The 12,941-nt window shown below is 54.2% G+C and overlaps 2 long non-coding RNA genes across 3 annotated transcripts; both read left to right on the plus strand.

Moving 5' to 3' along the window:
- Window positions 1-5,459: 5,459 nt before the first annotated feature.
- LOC135408952 (uncharacterized) lies at window positions 5,460-6,656 on the plus strand. Of its 2 annotated transcripts, none has more exons than XR_010427949.1 (3): window positions 5,460-5,523; window positions 5,780-5,904; window positions 6,428-6,656. It is a non-coding gene; the product is annotated as an uncharacterized LOC135408952 (long non-coding RNA). The 2 variants fall into 2 exon arrangements; XR_010427950.1 differs by having other exon boundaries at window positions 6,431-6,656.
- A 2,491-nt stretch (window positions 6,657-9,147) lies between these two features.
- LOC135408951 (uncharacterized) lies at window positions 9,148-12,179 on the plus strand. Its single transcript, XR_010427947.1, has 3 exons — window positions 9,148-9,487; window positions 10,942-11,119; window positions 11,703-12,179. It is a non-coding gene; the product is annotated as an uncharacterized LOC135408951 (long non-coding RNA).
- The last annotated feature ends 762 nt before the right edge of the window (window positions 12,180-12,941 follow it).

Raw genomic sequence — 12,941 nt, forward strand, 5'->3', positions numbered from 1 at the left:
CACACTGTGGGCAGGCAGGGCTTTCTGTGCTGGCACCTTTTCCCTGCGAGGAATCCTCATTTGGATCGGGTTTGGATCGGGTGGCCGGCAATGGCGGGGCGGGGGTGACCAAAGGGGGGACAGCAGCCCTGTTTCCCGGGACAGAAAGCTTGTGAGGTTTGGCTTTCAGGTGCAGTGTGTGGCGCAGGCTGGGGTGTCCGTGGGCAGGCAGGGCTTTCTGTGCTGGCACCTTTTCCCTGCGAGGAATCCTCATTTGGATCGGGTTTTGGGGAGGCTGCTGAAATGGCGGTTGGGGGCTGACCAAAGGGGGGACAGCAGCCCTGTTTTCCGGGACAGAAAGCTTGTGAGGTTTGGCTTTCAGGTGCAGTGTGTGGCGCAGCCTGGGGTGTTTGTGGGCAGGCAGGGCTTTCTGTGCTGGCACCTTTTCCCTGCGAGGAATCCTCATTTGGATCGGGTTTGGATCGGGGGGCTGCTAAAATGGCGGGGCGGGGGTGACCAAAGTGGGGACAGCAGCCCTGTTTCCCGGGACAGAAAGCTTGTGAGGTTTGGCTTTCAGGTGCAGTGTGTGGCACAGCCTGGGCACTCTGTGGGCAGGCAGGGCTTTCTGTGCTGGCACCTTTTCCCTGCGAGGTATCCTCATTTGGATCGGGTTTGGATCGGGTGGCCGGCAGTGGTGGGCGGGGCTGACCAAAGGGGGGACAGCAGCCCTGTTTCCCGGGACAGAAAGCTTGTGAGGTTTGGCTTTCAGGTGCAGTGTGTGGCACAGCCTGGGCACTCTGTGGGCAGGCAGGGCTTTCTGTGCTGGCACCTTTTCCCTGCGAGGAATCCTCGTTTGGATCGGGTTTGGATCGGGTGGCCGGCAGTGGTGGGCGGGGCTGACCGAAGGGGGGACAGCAGCTCTGTTTCCCGGGACAGAAAGCTTGTGAGGTTTGGCTTTCAGGTGCAGTGTGTGGCGCAGCCTGGGCACATTGTGGGCAGGCAGGGCTTTCTGTGCTGGAACCTTTTCGCTGCTAGGAATCCTCATTTGTTTTGGGTTTGGATCGAGTGGCCGGCAGTGGCTGAGCGGGGCTGGCCAAAGGGGGGACAGCAGCCCTGTTTCCCGGGACAGAAAGCTTGTGAGGTTTGGCTTTCAGTTGCAGTGTGTATTGCAGCCTGGGGTGTCCGTGGGCAGGCAGGGCTTTCTCTCTTGGCACCTTTTCCCTGCGAGGAATCCTCATTTGGATCGGGTTTGGATCGGGTGACCGGCAATGGCGTGGCGGGGCTGACCAAAGGGGGGACAGCAGCCCTGTTTCCCGGGACAGAAAGCTTGTGAGGTTTGGCTTTCAGGTGCAGTGTGTTGCGCAGCCTGCGGTGTCCGTGGGCAGGCAGGGCTTTCTGTGCTGTCACCTTTTCCCTGCGAGGAATCCTCATTTGGATCGGGTTTGGATCGGGTGGCCGTCAATGGTGGGCGGGGCTGACCGAAGGGGGGACAGCAGCCCTGTTTCCCGGGACAGAAAGCTTGTGAGGTTTGGCTTTCAGGTGCAGTGTGTGGCGCAGCCTGGAGTGTCCGTGGGCAGGCAGGGCTTTCTGTGCTGGCACCTTTTCCCTGCGAGGAATCCTCGTTTGGATCGGGTGGCCGGCAGTGGTGGGCGGGGCTGACCAAAGGGGGTACAGCAGCCCTGTTTCCCGGGACAGAAAGCTTGTGAGGTTTGGCTTTCAGGTGGAGTGTGTGGCTCAGCCTGGGCACTCTTCGGGCAGGCAGGGCTTTCTGTGCTGGCACCTTTTCCCTGCGAGGAATCCTCATTTGGATCGGGTTTGGCGGGGGCTGCTAAAATGGCGGGTGGGGGCTGACCAAAGGGGGGACCAAAGGATTTTCTGATGATGCTGAGTCCTTAAATGCCAAATTTTAGCATCTACTCCCACGAAGGAGCCGTCACCTCTGTACATCCCCGCTCACTCTCAAGGTTTCTTCGCTTCCGTTTCCGTGAAAGCTGTGTTGTGTGTCACAGGAACGCAGCTGAAACCTGCTCTGAAAAGGCAGGGAAGAGAGACATGGGAAAAGGCCTGAAGAGGAGCAGCTCAATCCAAGTTGAGTATTTCGTAGGAGAAGCCTGGGTGGGCGCTTCAGGGAATAGGTGTGGAGGCTGACCCAAAGCCCTCTGAGATCAGAGTCGGCCGTCAACAACGACCTTCCCCTCACAAATCCAAGGTCCCAGCTCCCGGTGGGACCCCTGACGGCCACCAGCCACAGCCAGCTTTGTCCCAGCTCCGGGAACACGGTGGCCACCAGCCTCTGGCCTGCTGATACACCTTTGTATTTGTATTTTTATTTTGAATCAACAGCACTTTCAGCTACTTTTATTATTGTTTTTAATTCTCCTAAGTCTGTATTTGCTTTGGAGGAGAGAATGAAAACTTGGGATGAAATGAAGTGGATCAGGATGGTGGAACAAAAAGGAAAAAAGCAGAAAACGTTTCAAATATTATTCAAGTGATTTTTTTTTTCCAGTAATATAAACCATGAAATTCCTTATAACATTATAGTATTTTACAGTTTTATGAAGCTTTCTATTGTGACTTTTATGGAATCAAAAGATGAAATGATGAGATACTTTAGCATTTATATTTTTCAAAATGAAATGTATACTGAAAATAAAGTAGCTTTATGCATTTATGGGAGAGTTCATGTCCATTTTCGCTCCTTATGTGTCGACTCTTGTCTGACCGAATTGAGATCTGAGGATCACTGTGGTGGTATGGGGGAGTGGCTGGCAATTTGGAAGCAGGCGTCATTGGTTCGCCTGGATTGCCAAGGAGCAGCACGGAGATGAGCCCACTGGTGCCAGGGGTGTCACCTCCTTCAGGAAGCAGGCGGTGGGTGCAGGGGAGATGCAGCAGGTGGAGACCATGGAGAGGAAGGTCCTGGTGGAGCCCAGGAGCACAGGCAGAGGCGCCTGGCTGTAGCTGCTGGCGTACTCGTCCAGATACCTGCGGCAGGGGCGGGACGAGGAGACCCGGCACGCCGGGATCGGGAGCAGGAGCTGCGGGATTTAGGGGCGTTGGGGCTGCCCGGGGATGGGAGCCCTCTCCGGCTACCGGGAACGGCGAGTCCGCACTGCAGGACTTGACCGACAGGGCCGAGGACTGCGGGAGGGACAAGTGGTTATGGCCACCCACGACACACTCTCTCATCCCAGCCGTGCTTTGGGGTCCATCCCCCGCTTTTGGGTCGCGCCCCGGGGCTGCAGTCCCGGCCGTGCCCACCGGGGTCACCGCTCTCCCGTGCCAAGGCACAGCCCCGGCTCCCCCGTCCCGAGCGGGACCGTGTCCCGTTCCCTGGGGGGGTCCCAGCCCCAATCCCACCTCGGTCCTCCCGCCGCGGGGCCCCCACTCCGCCTGCCGGGCGAGAGGCGGCACCGGCCAGGACCCGCAGCGGGCACGGGCGGGACCCGGCAACGAGCCCCGGGAACAAACCCCCGAGCACGGACCCCCGGGAACGAGCCCCTGGACTTAAGAGTAAGGGGTTTGAAATCCTCAAAAGCTCAGTGATGACAGGACAGTGTCACTGCCTTTATCAGCTCATCTCTAAATTCAACATGGCACAAGAAGCTGTGCAGAAATACCCATCTCAACAAAGATCTCCCAGAGCAGTTCGAATTCAAGGGTGCTTCACTTCAGCTGTGCACAAGCACCACTCCTGCTCACCTCCGTGCTGTGTTTGACAGAGTCTGACATAACATTCCTTTGGGGAATGTGCTGGTTCCTGCTCACGAGGAGGCTGATACATCAGACTTACTGCCTGAGGTACAAAACACTCTCCAGAGTAATCACCCCAACAACTGTATCAGATAGAAACACATCCTTAGAAATAACAATTGCAATGCCAAGGTTTCATGTTTTAAACATTCTGTCTCTCCCTCCAGAGTTCTCCTGGGAATGTAGGGATGGTGTTTAAGAGCATCCTAAGGAGAACTGACAGTCACTGTTCCACACTTTCCAGGATAGCAACACTGCCAAACTGAGCTTGTAACATAGACCCTCTCAGGATAATTTGTATATCTCATTAAATGCTAATTCTTCATGAGAAGAATCAGGACAGGGAGGCTGATTTAACACCTAGAGGGATTCGTGGGCTACAATGAGGACACTGACCACAAGCCTGGTGCTCCTGAAAAGAGCAGGTATTGACCTGACAAGTGCCTCAGATCGATCTGTGACAAGAAGTGGGAGGTGGAGTTGGTACCAGAGTCGCTGTCCCTTCACACACAGTTAGTCACTGGCCTGGAGAAAAGAAGGGGGTTCCTGCCTGCTGCTCTGCCCTGTCACTGCCCCGTTCCCTGGGAAAGTGCAGCTCTTGTCACTGCAGTGTAAAGGTGGGGAAAAGGCAGCGAGAGAAAGGCAGCCCAGCTTGGGGGGTGACCCTCCCTTCCTTCAGCTGCTGGGAAACGTGGCCGGGGGTCCCTCAGAGGCACTCCAGCTGAGGAGCTGCACCACTGCCAGAGGGACTTGGCAGTGACGGGGCAAGGGCAGCTCCTAAAATGCCCAGCTGGAGGAACGAGCCGCCCAGGCCTCCGCACCAAGCCCTGTGCAGGGCACTTGGGCTGCTGGGGAATGGCCCAGCAGGGAGGTTCTGCTCCTGCCAGCCCAGCTGTTGCTGCCAACCGCATAGGAGGGGAGGTATTTTGTCAGGACAGTCGCTCATGGAACGGGTTGCCTGGGGAGGTTGTGGTATCCCCATCCGTGGAATGTTTCAAAACATGACTGGATCCCTCCCTGAGCAGCCCGGTGCGATCCCATTGGTGACTGTGGCCTGAGCAGGAGGTCAGACTTAGAGACCTTGAACTGTCTCTTCTGACCCAGATTCCTCTCCAGTCCTGCAGCAGTTCTGGCTTCTTACAGTCCATGAGACCTGTTGGTTCCACAGTCTGCAGAGAAGCTCCTTTGCCCAGCAGGCAGTCCTGGAATGCCCAGCCATCCATGGCAGAGATTCCCAGAGCTGCCACGTGCCCCAGCTGTCCCTGAGCCCCAGCTTTGGCCTCGGCACTGAAACGCTGCCAGGACCTGTCCCTGCTGTGCAGGTCCGTGGGGCTGCAGGACACGGTGTCACACAGCACACACGGCCACTGGGTCCTGCCAGCTCCTCCAGCCTGTGCTTCCTGATTGCCGGGGATTTTAGGGGCCACCTGTCTCCAGGGATGGGCAGGGAAACAGAGATTTCCTGTGACTGGGAGCAACACAGGGCCTTGCCAAGGCAAGCAAATCGCCTGGGCTTCAGGTGCCCGTGTGCAATTCCATCTCCAGGCTCTCCCCCAGCAGCAGGTTCCTGTCCCCAGTTCCCGATCTCCCTCAGCTGAGCGGGCGGGGCGGGGCCGCAGGGCCAGGCGGGCTGGGATTGGGCGGCGGCGCTCGAGCGCTGATTGGGCAGCGCTGGCGGCCCGCGGTATAAAGGGCCGGCGGGGCGGGTGCGGTCGGTTGTGTGTGAGGGCTGAGGGCGAGGCCCCGCTGCTGCCCGGGCTGCGGAGGGGAGAGCGCCTTGGCCGCTGGGTTATGGACCGGGGGAGCCGGGGGGCGTTTAGGGGCGCCTTGTGCTGGGCAGCGGGGGCCGGGTAAGGTCCTTCCCTGCCGGGTGACCCCGGGGGAGCCGTGGCAGGGCTGCGGGGCTGTTGCTCTCTGGGTGTCTCAGGGATTGCCTCGGAATCCCAAAGTCTTTCCCCGTGCAGGGTTACGAGGCAAAGACTGCTTTAACTTGGTTTCTTGGTGCTGCATTAATGCTTTTTGGTTGTTCTGTGTCAGTTTGCAGCCTGGCTCGTGGTTTCCCCTGGTGCTGGGGAGTGGAGGCGAGTTGTGCTTCCTGCTGGGAGAGAGAAGGGCCTTGGGAAGCTGCTCCATGAGCCACAGCTGTGCCGAGCCCGGGAGTCTGTCCAGGTAAGAGCAGAGCTTATACTGCCAGGGAGGAGCTGGGTTTGCTGTTGAAACATGCCCATGCCTTTAAATGCAAGGACAGGCAGAAGCTGGGAGGGACCCTGAGCACATTTTAAAAGACCTTGACTGTGGGAGGAGTGTCCAGGAGAAATGATTCCTTTTTTTGCAGGGAGGCAGTTTGTGAGGACAGGGGGGTTGCTGTGCTCTCTAGCAAAACTACTCCCCTTGGGATGTCCAGGGTGAGGAAATGTTGGCCCCGTGTGGGCTGGAGCAAAGGTGTGTGGGTGCCTGTGTGTGACACCCGTGGGTGTGCAGGAAGGGGGTTCTGGGGCCATTGGGGCTGCCAGGGAGCCAAAAGGGGCACAGTTGTCTGAAAAAGGTGAAAGCTCTGTTGGCCTCTGTTGACACCTGCACCAAAGGAGTTGCAAATTTCCCCCCTCTTGGTTGCAGGCTTCACAAAGCTCCCAGGAAAGGAAGTTTTAGATTCCAACTCTCCTTTATGCTAAAGGTTTCCTTGTTCTCTCAGCAGGATGTCAAGTGCCACCGTGTCCCTGAGGTTCCCCTTTCTGCTGCTGGGAGAGCACGAGGTGGATGGAGAGGATCCCCAGCCATCTGCAGGCACAAGGGACTCGCACAACTGTGATTTTCCTACAACCCTTGTGAGAGGGACTTTGAGGGTACCATGGGTAATGTGCCAGCTCTCCTGCTGGAGCTTTTGTCTTCTGCTGTATTTGAACACAAAGAGTAAAACTAAAGTCAGGTGTGTTCTGGAGTATGTTACACTTGTGCAAAGCAGCTTTCCTCTGTTTACTTTCTGTTCTGGAAAGCACAGTCTGGGGTTCCAGGGCACTTCCTATTAAATGGTTCCATGAAAATAATTTTGTACTGAAAGGAGAACGGAGCTGTCTGTTTGACTACAGGTGTCCCTGAAAAACCTTTATGTTTTTACACTCAGTAAGCTCTTAAAATATTTTAGTGTGCAGGAATGCCTGGCCTCTAAAACTCACCCGCTGAGTGTTAGAGGCTTCTTTGAAGAGCTGATTTCATGCAGGAAAATTGCCCCCCCAGGAGGGACTCTGTGCCTGCTCTCCCGTGGCTCCAAGGGATCTCTGGCCCTTCACGCCGGCACCGAGATTTTCTCGGGAAGGGCCTCAGATCCCCGGACCAGTCTGGGACACAGGCAAGATCCCCCTGCCTTTAGAAATGAGGCCTTCTTGTGGCTTCCTCCCCATACCCGTTGGTGGGTTCCAAAGAAGGCCTCTTGAAATGCCTTTTGGGCTGTCCATTGAAGCCTTGGGACCAAATTGGCCCCCTGGAGGGACAGTGCTGTTGGTGCCCCCGGGTTGGGGCACCCCGAGGACTCCAGCGCGCACCGAAAGGATTATTCGGGGAGATCCTCGGGGTGCCCGGCCCTGGGGAGCTCAAAGCAAGGTCCCTGCAATGGATTCAGGCATTGCTGAGAGTATCCCAGGGGTCCCTGTCCCTGCTAGACATGGAGCTCTCTAATGGACTGTAATTGGGTTCTAAAAGTGGTGCTCCAACTGCAAAGGAAGTGTGGGATTGGGATTAAGAAATGAGCAGTGATGGTGCAATTGGCTGTTTTCTCGGGACTGTAATGGTAAGAGCTGCAGGAGTGCCAGGTGTGTGTTCCAGTCCCCAGCATTTGGTTTGCACATGTCCTGGTCAGACACAGGTCCGACTTCCTCAGTCCTTAACCCAGTAGAGGGAGAATTAAGGACTGGCACTGTTAAGGTGACTGGTGTGACAGGGGTGAAACTGGGAAAACATTGGGGAATTCCTCAGTTTCTCTCTTTGCCAAACTCACCCAAACCTGTGCTAGGAAGAGATGGACTGGAAAAGTTGAGGCAGAAATGAAATGGAAAACTGGGGTTGTTGGAACTGTAATTGCTGAAACTAAATGTGTCCAAGCAGCAGCTCTTGTTGTGCAGGGAATAACTCCTGTCAGCAGCAAGGTCCCAACTGAAGTGGCAGCTGCAGTTGTTCCTGTGGTGTGGGCCAGTGGAATTGCAGGAGAGTGGAAGAGGGCAGAACCTGTAGGTATTACCCCTAATGTGGGATCTCTCCTGGTAAGGCAAACCCAGTACCCTTTAAAATCAGAATGCCAGACTGGATTGGTTGTAGTAACAGCTAAATTGGCTCATCCTGGTTTGCTTGTAGGATGTGAATGCAAGAACCTGCCAAGAAACCAATGACCAAGATGATTGATGAGTGCAGGATCTGAGAGAAGCACCTTGAATGACAACCTCGAGCAGTTTCCAGTATTGGATTGCAAAGATGGCCTTTGCTGCATCTGCTTGAACAAGGAAAGCCAAGAAACCTTTGCTTTGGAAGGAGAAAACCTGGAAAGCGGGAAATAAGAAAAGAAACCCCCTGACTCCTCCCTGAGCCCCAGACAGCCCATGAACTGCCTTGCTGGGAATGGTGGGACGGGGTGGACTCTGGATTGCTCCCTCTGGATGTGTGGTAAGACTTTTATACCAACTTTTAAGAACAGCCTGTAAGCATTTGCTGCCTTGGCTAGATGGTGCAAGGGCAGCCTTTAAGCAGCTGAAGCATTCCCTGAGGAGAGCTCTGGATCTGCCAGATGTCTCAGAACTGTTGGAAGCATCTTTGGTGGGGAGGGCAAACAAAGGACAAGGTGTGCAGTGACCCCCCTGAGAAGGGACTTTGAGTTAATGGCATCCCTGCAAGTGAACTTTGTGGGCTGTTCCCCCTGTAGGGCAGGTGACAGTCCGTGCTACAGTGATGGGAGAAATGGTTAAAAGAGAGCCCCAAAAGCTGGAAATCCTCCTGGAGGCTCTTGGCAAACAGAGTTTCCTGCGTTCCCCCTGCAAGAAGGACAGTGATAGCTTTTGAGTGCTGGTAGATCCTTTGAATAGATAGCCTTGAGTGTGTCCTTGTTGCACCAGTAGGCCTTGCCAAAGTCCCCATATTGCAGGAGATATGCCTATTGAAGTTTAAAATGATCTCCATAATCCTTTGTTGTCTTGAGGCTCTCCCCTGCAGGAACTCCAGGAACTCCTGGTGCAGCCTGGGCCGATGGATTGGACGCCCCAGCCCCTCCGTTCCTGCCCAGCCACTGGGTCCGTGTCCAGTGGTGGCACTGCCAGCCCTGCAGGTGAAGTGGGAAGGGCCTTTACAGGTCTTGTGGATCCATTTATAGTAGCCAAAGTTGCAGAAAAAGGATGTTGGGTTTCTTCTTGAGTTCAGAAAGCTTCTTTTGGTTGGTGAGCAGGACAAAGTGGATCCTTCAGAGTTCCCATCCGTGTTTGTGTCTCAGCCTGTGTTAGGATTCAGGGCTGTAGCTGTTGTTGTCACTGAGGAGTCAAACTCTGCTTTAAATAATGAGACACTGGCCTGATGGCCCAGTGTCAAGAATAAAGGGGGAATGATATCTGAGTGTTGAGATGTAACAAGGGCTGATCCTTTTTGCAGTGGGATGTAGCCTGGAAAGTGCACAGAGCTGAGCCAAGGGATTGAAAGGGACCAAGGAAGGGAGGTGAAGAAAGAAGGAAGAAGGGAAGTGAGGCAGCAGCCAAGCAGCAGCAAGTTGCTGTGTAAGCAGGTGAGTTGTGTTGAGGTTCCTCAGGCAGGCACTGAGGACTTTGAGGGCTCCAGACAGAGCAGACCTGGGAAGGCCCTCGGTGAAGCCCTTTGGAAACCTTGTAAGGGTAGGTGTGTATGGTAATGAGTGTTGGAAAATGTCCTGAGTAGGGATTAGGAATGCAGGGAAGGAAAATGAATCCTCCTGTAATGCTGCCATGTCAGCTGCAGTGGAGATACTTGTGTGTGCCCTTTGGGAGCTGATTGCCAGGACTCCTGGCAGGCTGGAATGATTCAAGAGCATAGGAATAAAAGATTACCTGGCTTCTAAAACTCATCCATTGAGTCTCAGAGGTTCTTGTATGAAATTTTAGGTAACACCTCAACTTTTGTGTGTACTTCTGAGTTCAGCTGGAAAGAGATTGTCCAGGGAAGAGGAATCTTACTCAGTACAAGAAGTTGCCCTTGATGAACTTCCCATCTGAGCTGATGCCCTTTGCAGGAGAAGTGCTCAGCAAGGAGGCTCTTTGCTCCTAGGCAGGAAGAAAGGTCAGTGCCCTTCCTCCCCAAGGCCCAGCCCAGCAGGGCTGGCAGGAGCTGCTGGTGTGGCTGCTCTTTGGGTTCTCAGCTGTGGCTGTGGGGTGGTGACATCGTGTTCCTGCCTGTGCTCCAGGGCAGCCAAAAGCCCAGCCCAGCCCCTGGGCCTTTCTGGGAGCTGAGCTATTGTAGTACTGGGGATGGGGGTTTGGGTTTTTGTTTCCCTAAAAGTAGAACCATTGGGAGGGATCTCTTATCTCACAGTTGTTGTTGTTTTGATATCTTAATTAATTACAACTTGAGAAGAAAAGCTTGTGTAACTTAGGAACTGACTTGCACTGGTTACACTGAAAGTGCCAAGGAGTTGTAGTGTCCACTGGATTGTTTGTATTGAAGCAGTTTGGTGTTTACAGAGGGATAATAACTCCTGTCAGCAGCAAGGTCCTGACTGAAGTGGCAGCTGCAGTTGTTCCTGTGGTGTGGGCCAGTGGAATTCCAAGAAAATGGACAAGGACAGAAGCTGTAAGAATTACCCCTAAGGCAGAGTCTCTCCTGGTAAGGCAAACCCAGTATCCTTTAAAATTAGGAAGCCAAGCTGGATTGGTTCTAGGAACAGCTAAACTTCCTAATCATGGTTTGATAGTAGAATGTGAATGGAAGGGCCTGTAAAGAAAGGAAATGGGAAAGATGATGGATTGCTGGGAGCAGGGGCTGGCAGACAGTGGGATGGATGTTTGGTTGTGTTTGGGAATGAGCAGCTTGACCTGCCCAGGGTTGTCTGTGCTGGGGGTGGGTTTGGGTCCTGTGTGGCCACAGGTCTGTGCAGCAGCTGGAGCCTGGGCAGGTCTGGGGGCTGTGGTGTGCCAGGCTGCTGAGTTTGTTTTGCCTGTTTCCTTGGAGTGTCCCAGTGTCCCTGCTTGGCTGTTTGTTGCCCTGCAGGCAGAAGAGCCCAGGCCTGAGCTGGCTGAGTGTTGGTGTGAGCCAGAGTGGGTGTCCCTGCCCTCGGGCCAGTCCCCAGAGCTGCCTTTGGCATCCCCTGCTGAAGGGTGGGAGCTGCCCAGAGCCAGCAGCATCCAGCTGGAGGATCCAGGAGGATGCAGCTCTGCTTTGCTGGGAGGTAAGAGGTGGGGTGCAGGAGCTGGCAGGGGTGTTTTGCAGGCAGAGGGAGGGCAGGAGCAGAAGAATTGCAGGTGCAGCAGCTGGGTCAGTGCTGGATGGAGTCGGGGCTGGGAAAGGGCCCTGAGTGTCAGGGCAGGGGAGAGCCCAGGGTGGCCCTGGGAGCCCTGGGGCTGTGAACAAGTGCAGTGGGCAAAGGAATGGGCACTGGAGAGCTGGGCAAACAGCTGGAGGAGTTGCAAGGAGAACCAGGAGACTGGAATGCAGGAACAGCAGCTCCCTGAGTGTGTGTAGAACCAGGTGTACTGCAGCCCTGAGTGAGGTGGGAAATGAACCTCAGGAGGCTGGGAACGAGTCCCACACACTGGTTAAAGTGGGATGGACTCTTCCCAAGTGTCTGAAAAGCTTTTCTTCAGTATTGCTTTATCAATTGAAAACTGGAGTGATTGTTGAAGTGTTGGCACTTGTTTTCCTGTGTTTTTGGTGAGGTGTTGACTCAGTACCTTTCTTGGAGCTGCTGTTGGATGAAGAGGTGCCCCCAATTGACCTGTAAGGTCCTTGTTTTTCTTCCCTGCTTCTCCCAGCTTGTCCAGGAGATGGAATTCCAGTGCTACAGTCTGGGTGGGTCATGGTGCTCCCAAAAGGAGCCTCTGTGCCTTCAGGACAAGTTTTGGTGCCACTGGAGCTGCTGGGAGAAGCATGGGGTTGGCAGTGAGAGGCCTGGAATGATGTTGCTGTGGCACAGAAGAAATGAGCAGTGATGGTACAATTGGCTATTTTGTCTTGAATGTAATGGTAAGAGCTGCAGGAGTGCCAGGTGTGTGTTCCATTCCCCACCATTTGGTTTGCACATGTCCTGGTCAGACACAGGTCCAACTTCCTCAGTCCTTAACACAATAGAGGGAGAATTAAGGACTGGCAGTGTTAAGGTGATTGGTGTGACAGGGGTTAAACTGGGAAAACATTGGGGAATTTCTCAGTTTTTCTGTTTGCCAAACTCACCCAAACCTGTGCTAGGAAGAGATGGACTGGAAAAGTTGAGGCAGAAATGAAATGGAAAATTGGAGATGTTGATTGAAACTGTAATTGCTGGAACTAAATGTGTCCAAGCAGCAGCTCTTGTTGTGCAGGGAATAACTCCTGTCAGCAGCAAGGTCGTGACTGAAGTGGCAGCTGCAGTTGTTCCTGTGGTGTGGGCCAGTGGAACTGCAGGAGAGTGGAAGAGGGCAGAACCTGTAGGTATTACCCCTGATGTGGGATCTCTCCTGGTAAGGGAAACCCAGTATCCTTTAAAATCAGAATGCCAGACTGGATTGGTTGCAGTAACAGCTAAATTGGCTCCTCCTGGTTTGCTTGTAGATGTGAATGCCAGAACCTGCCAAGGAATCAATGGCCAAGATGAATGATGAGTGCAGGACCTGAGAGAACCACCTTGAATAACAACCTTAGGTTTAAAAGGTGGCTGTTTCTTTTGAAGGAGAAAATCTGGAAAGCAGGAAGGAAGAAAAGAAGCCCCCTGACTTCTCCCTGAGTCCCAGACAGCCCATGAACTGCCTTCCTGGGAATGGTGGGACTGGCTGGACTCTGGATTGCTCTCTCTGGATGTGTGGTAAGACTTTTATACCAGCTTTTAAGAACAGCCTGTAAGTATTTGCTGCCTTGGCTAAATGGTGCAAGGGCAGCCTTTAAGCAGCTAAAGCATTCCCTGAGGAGAGCTCTGGGTCTGCCAGATGTCTCAGAACTGTTGGAAGCATCTTTGGTGGGGAGGGCAAACAAAGGACAAGGTGTGCAGTGACCCCCCTGAGAAGGGACTTTGAGTTAAT

Source organism: Pseudopipra pipra, unplaced genomic scaffold (genome assembly GCF_036250125.1).
Source record: "Pseudopipra pipra isolate bDixPip1 unplaced genomic scaffold, bDixPip1.hap1 HAP1_SCAFFOLD_91, whole genome shotgun sequence".
In the NCBI taxonomy this organism is placed as follows: Eukaryota; Metazoa; Chordata; class Aves; order Passeriformes; family Pipridae; genus Pseudopipra; species Pseudopipra pipra.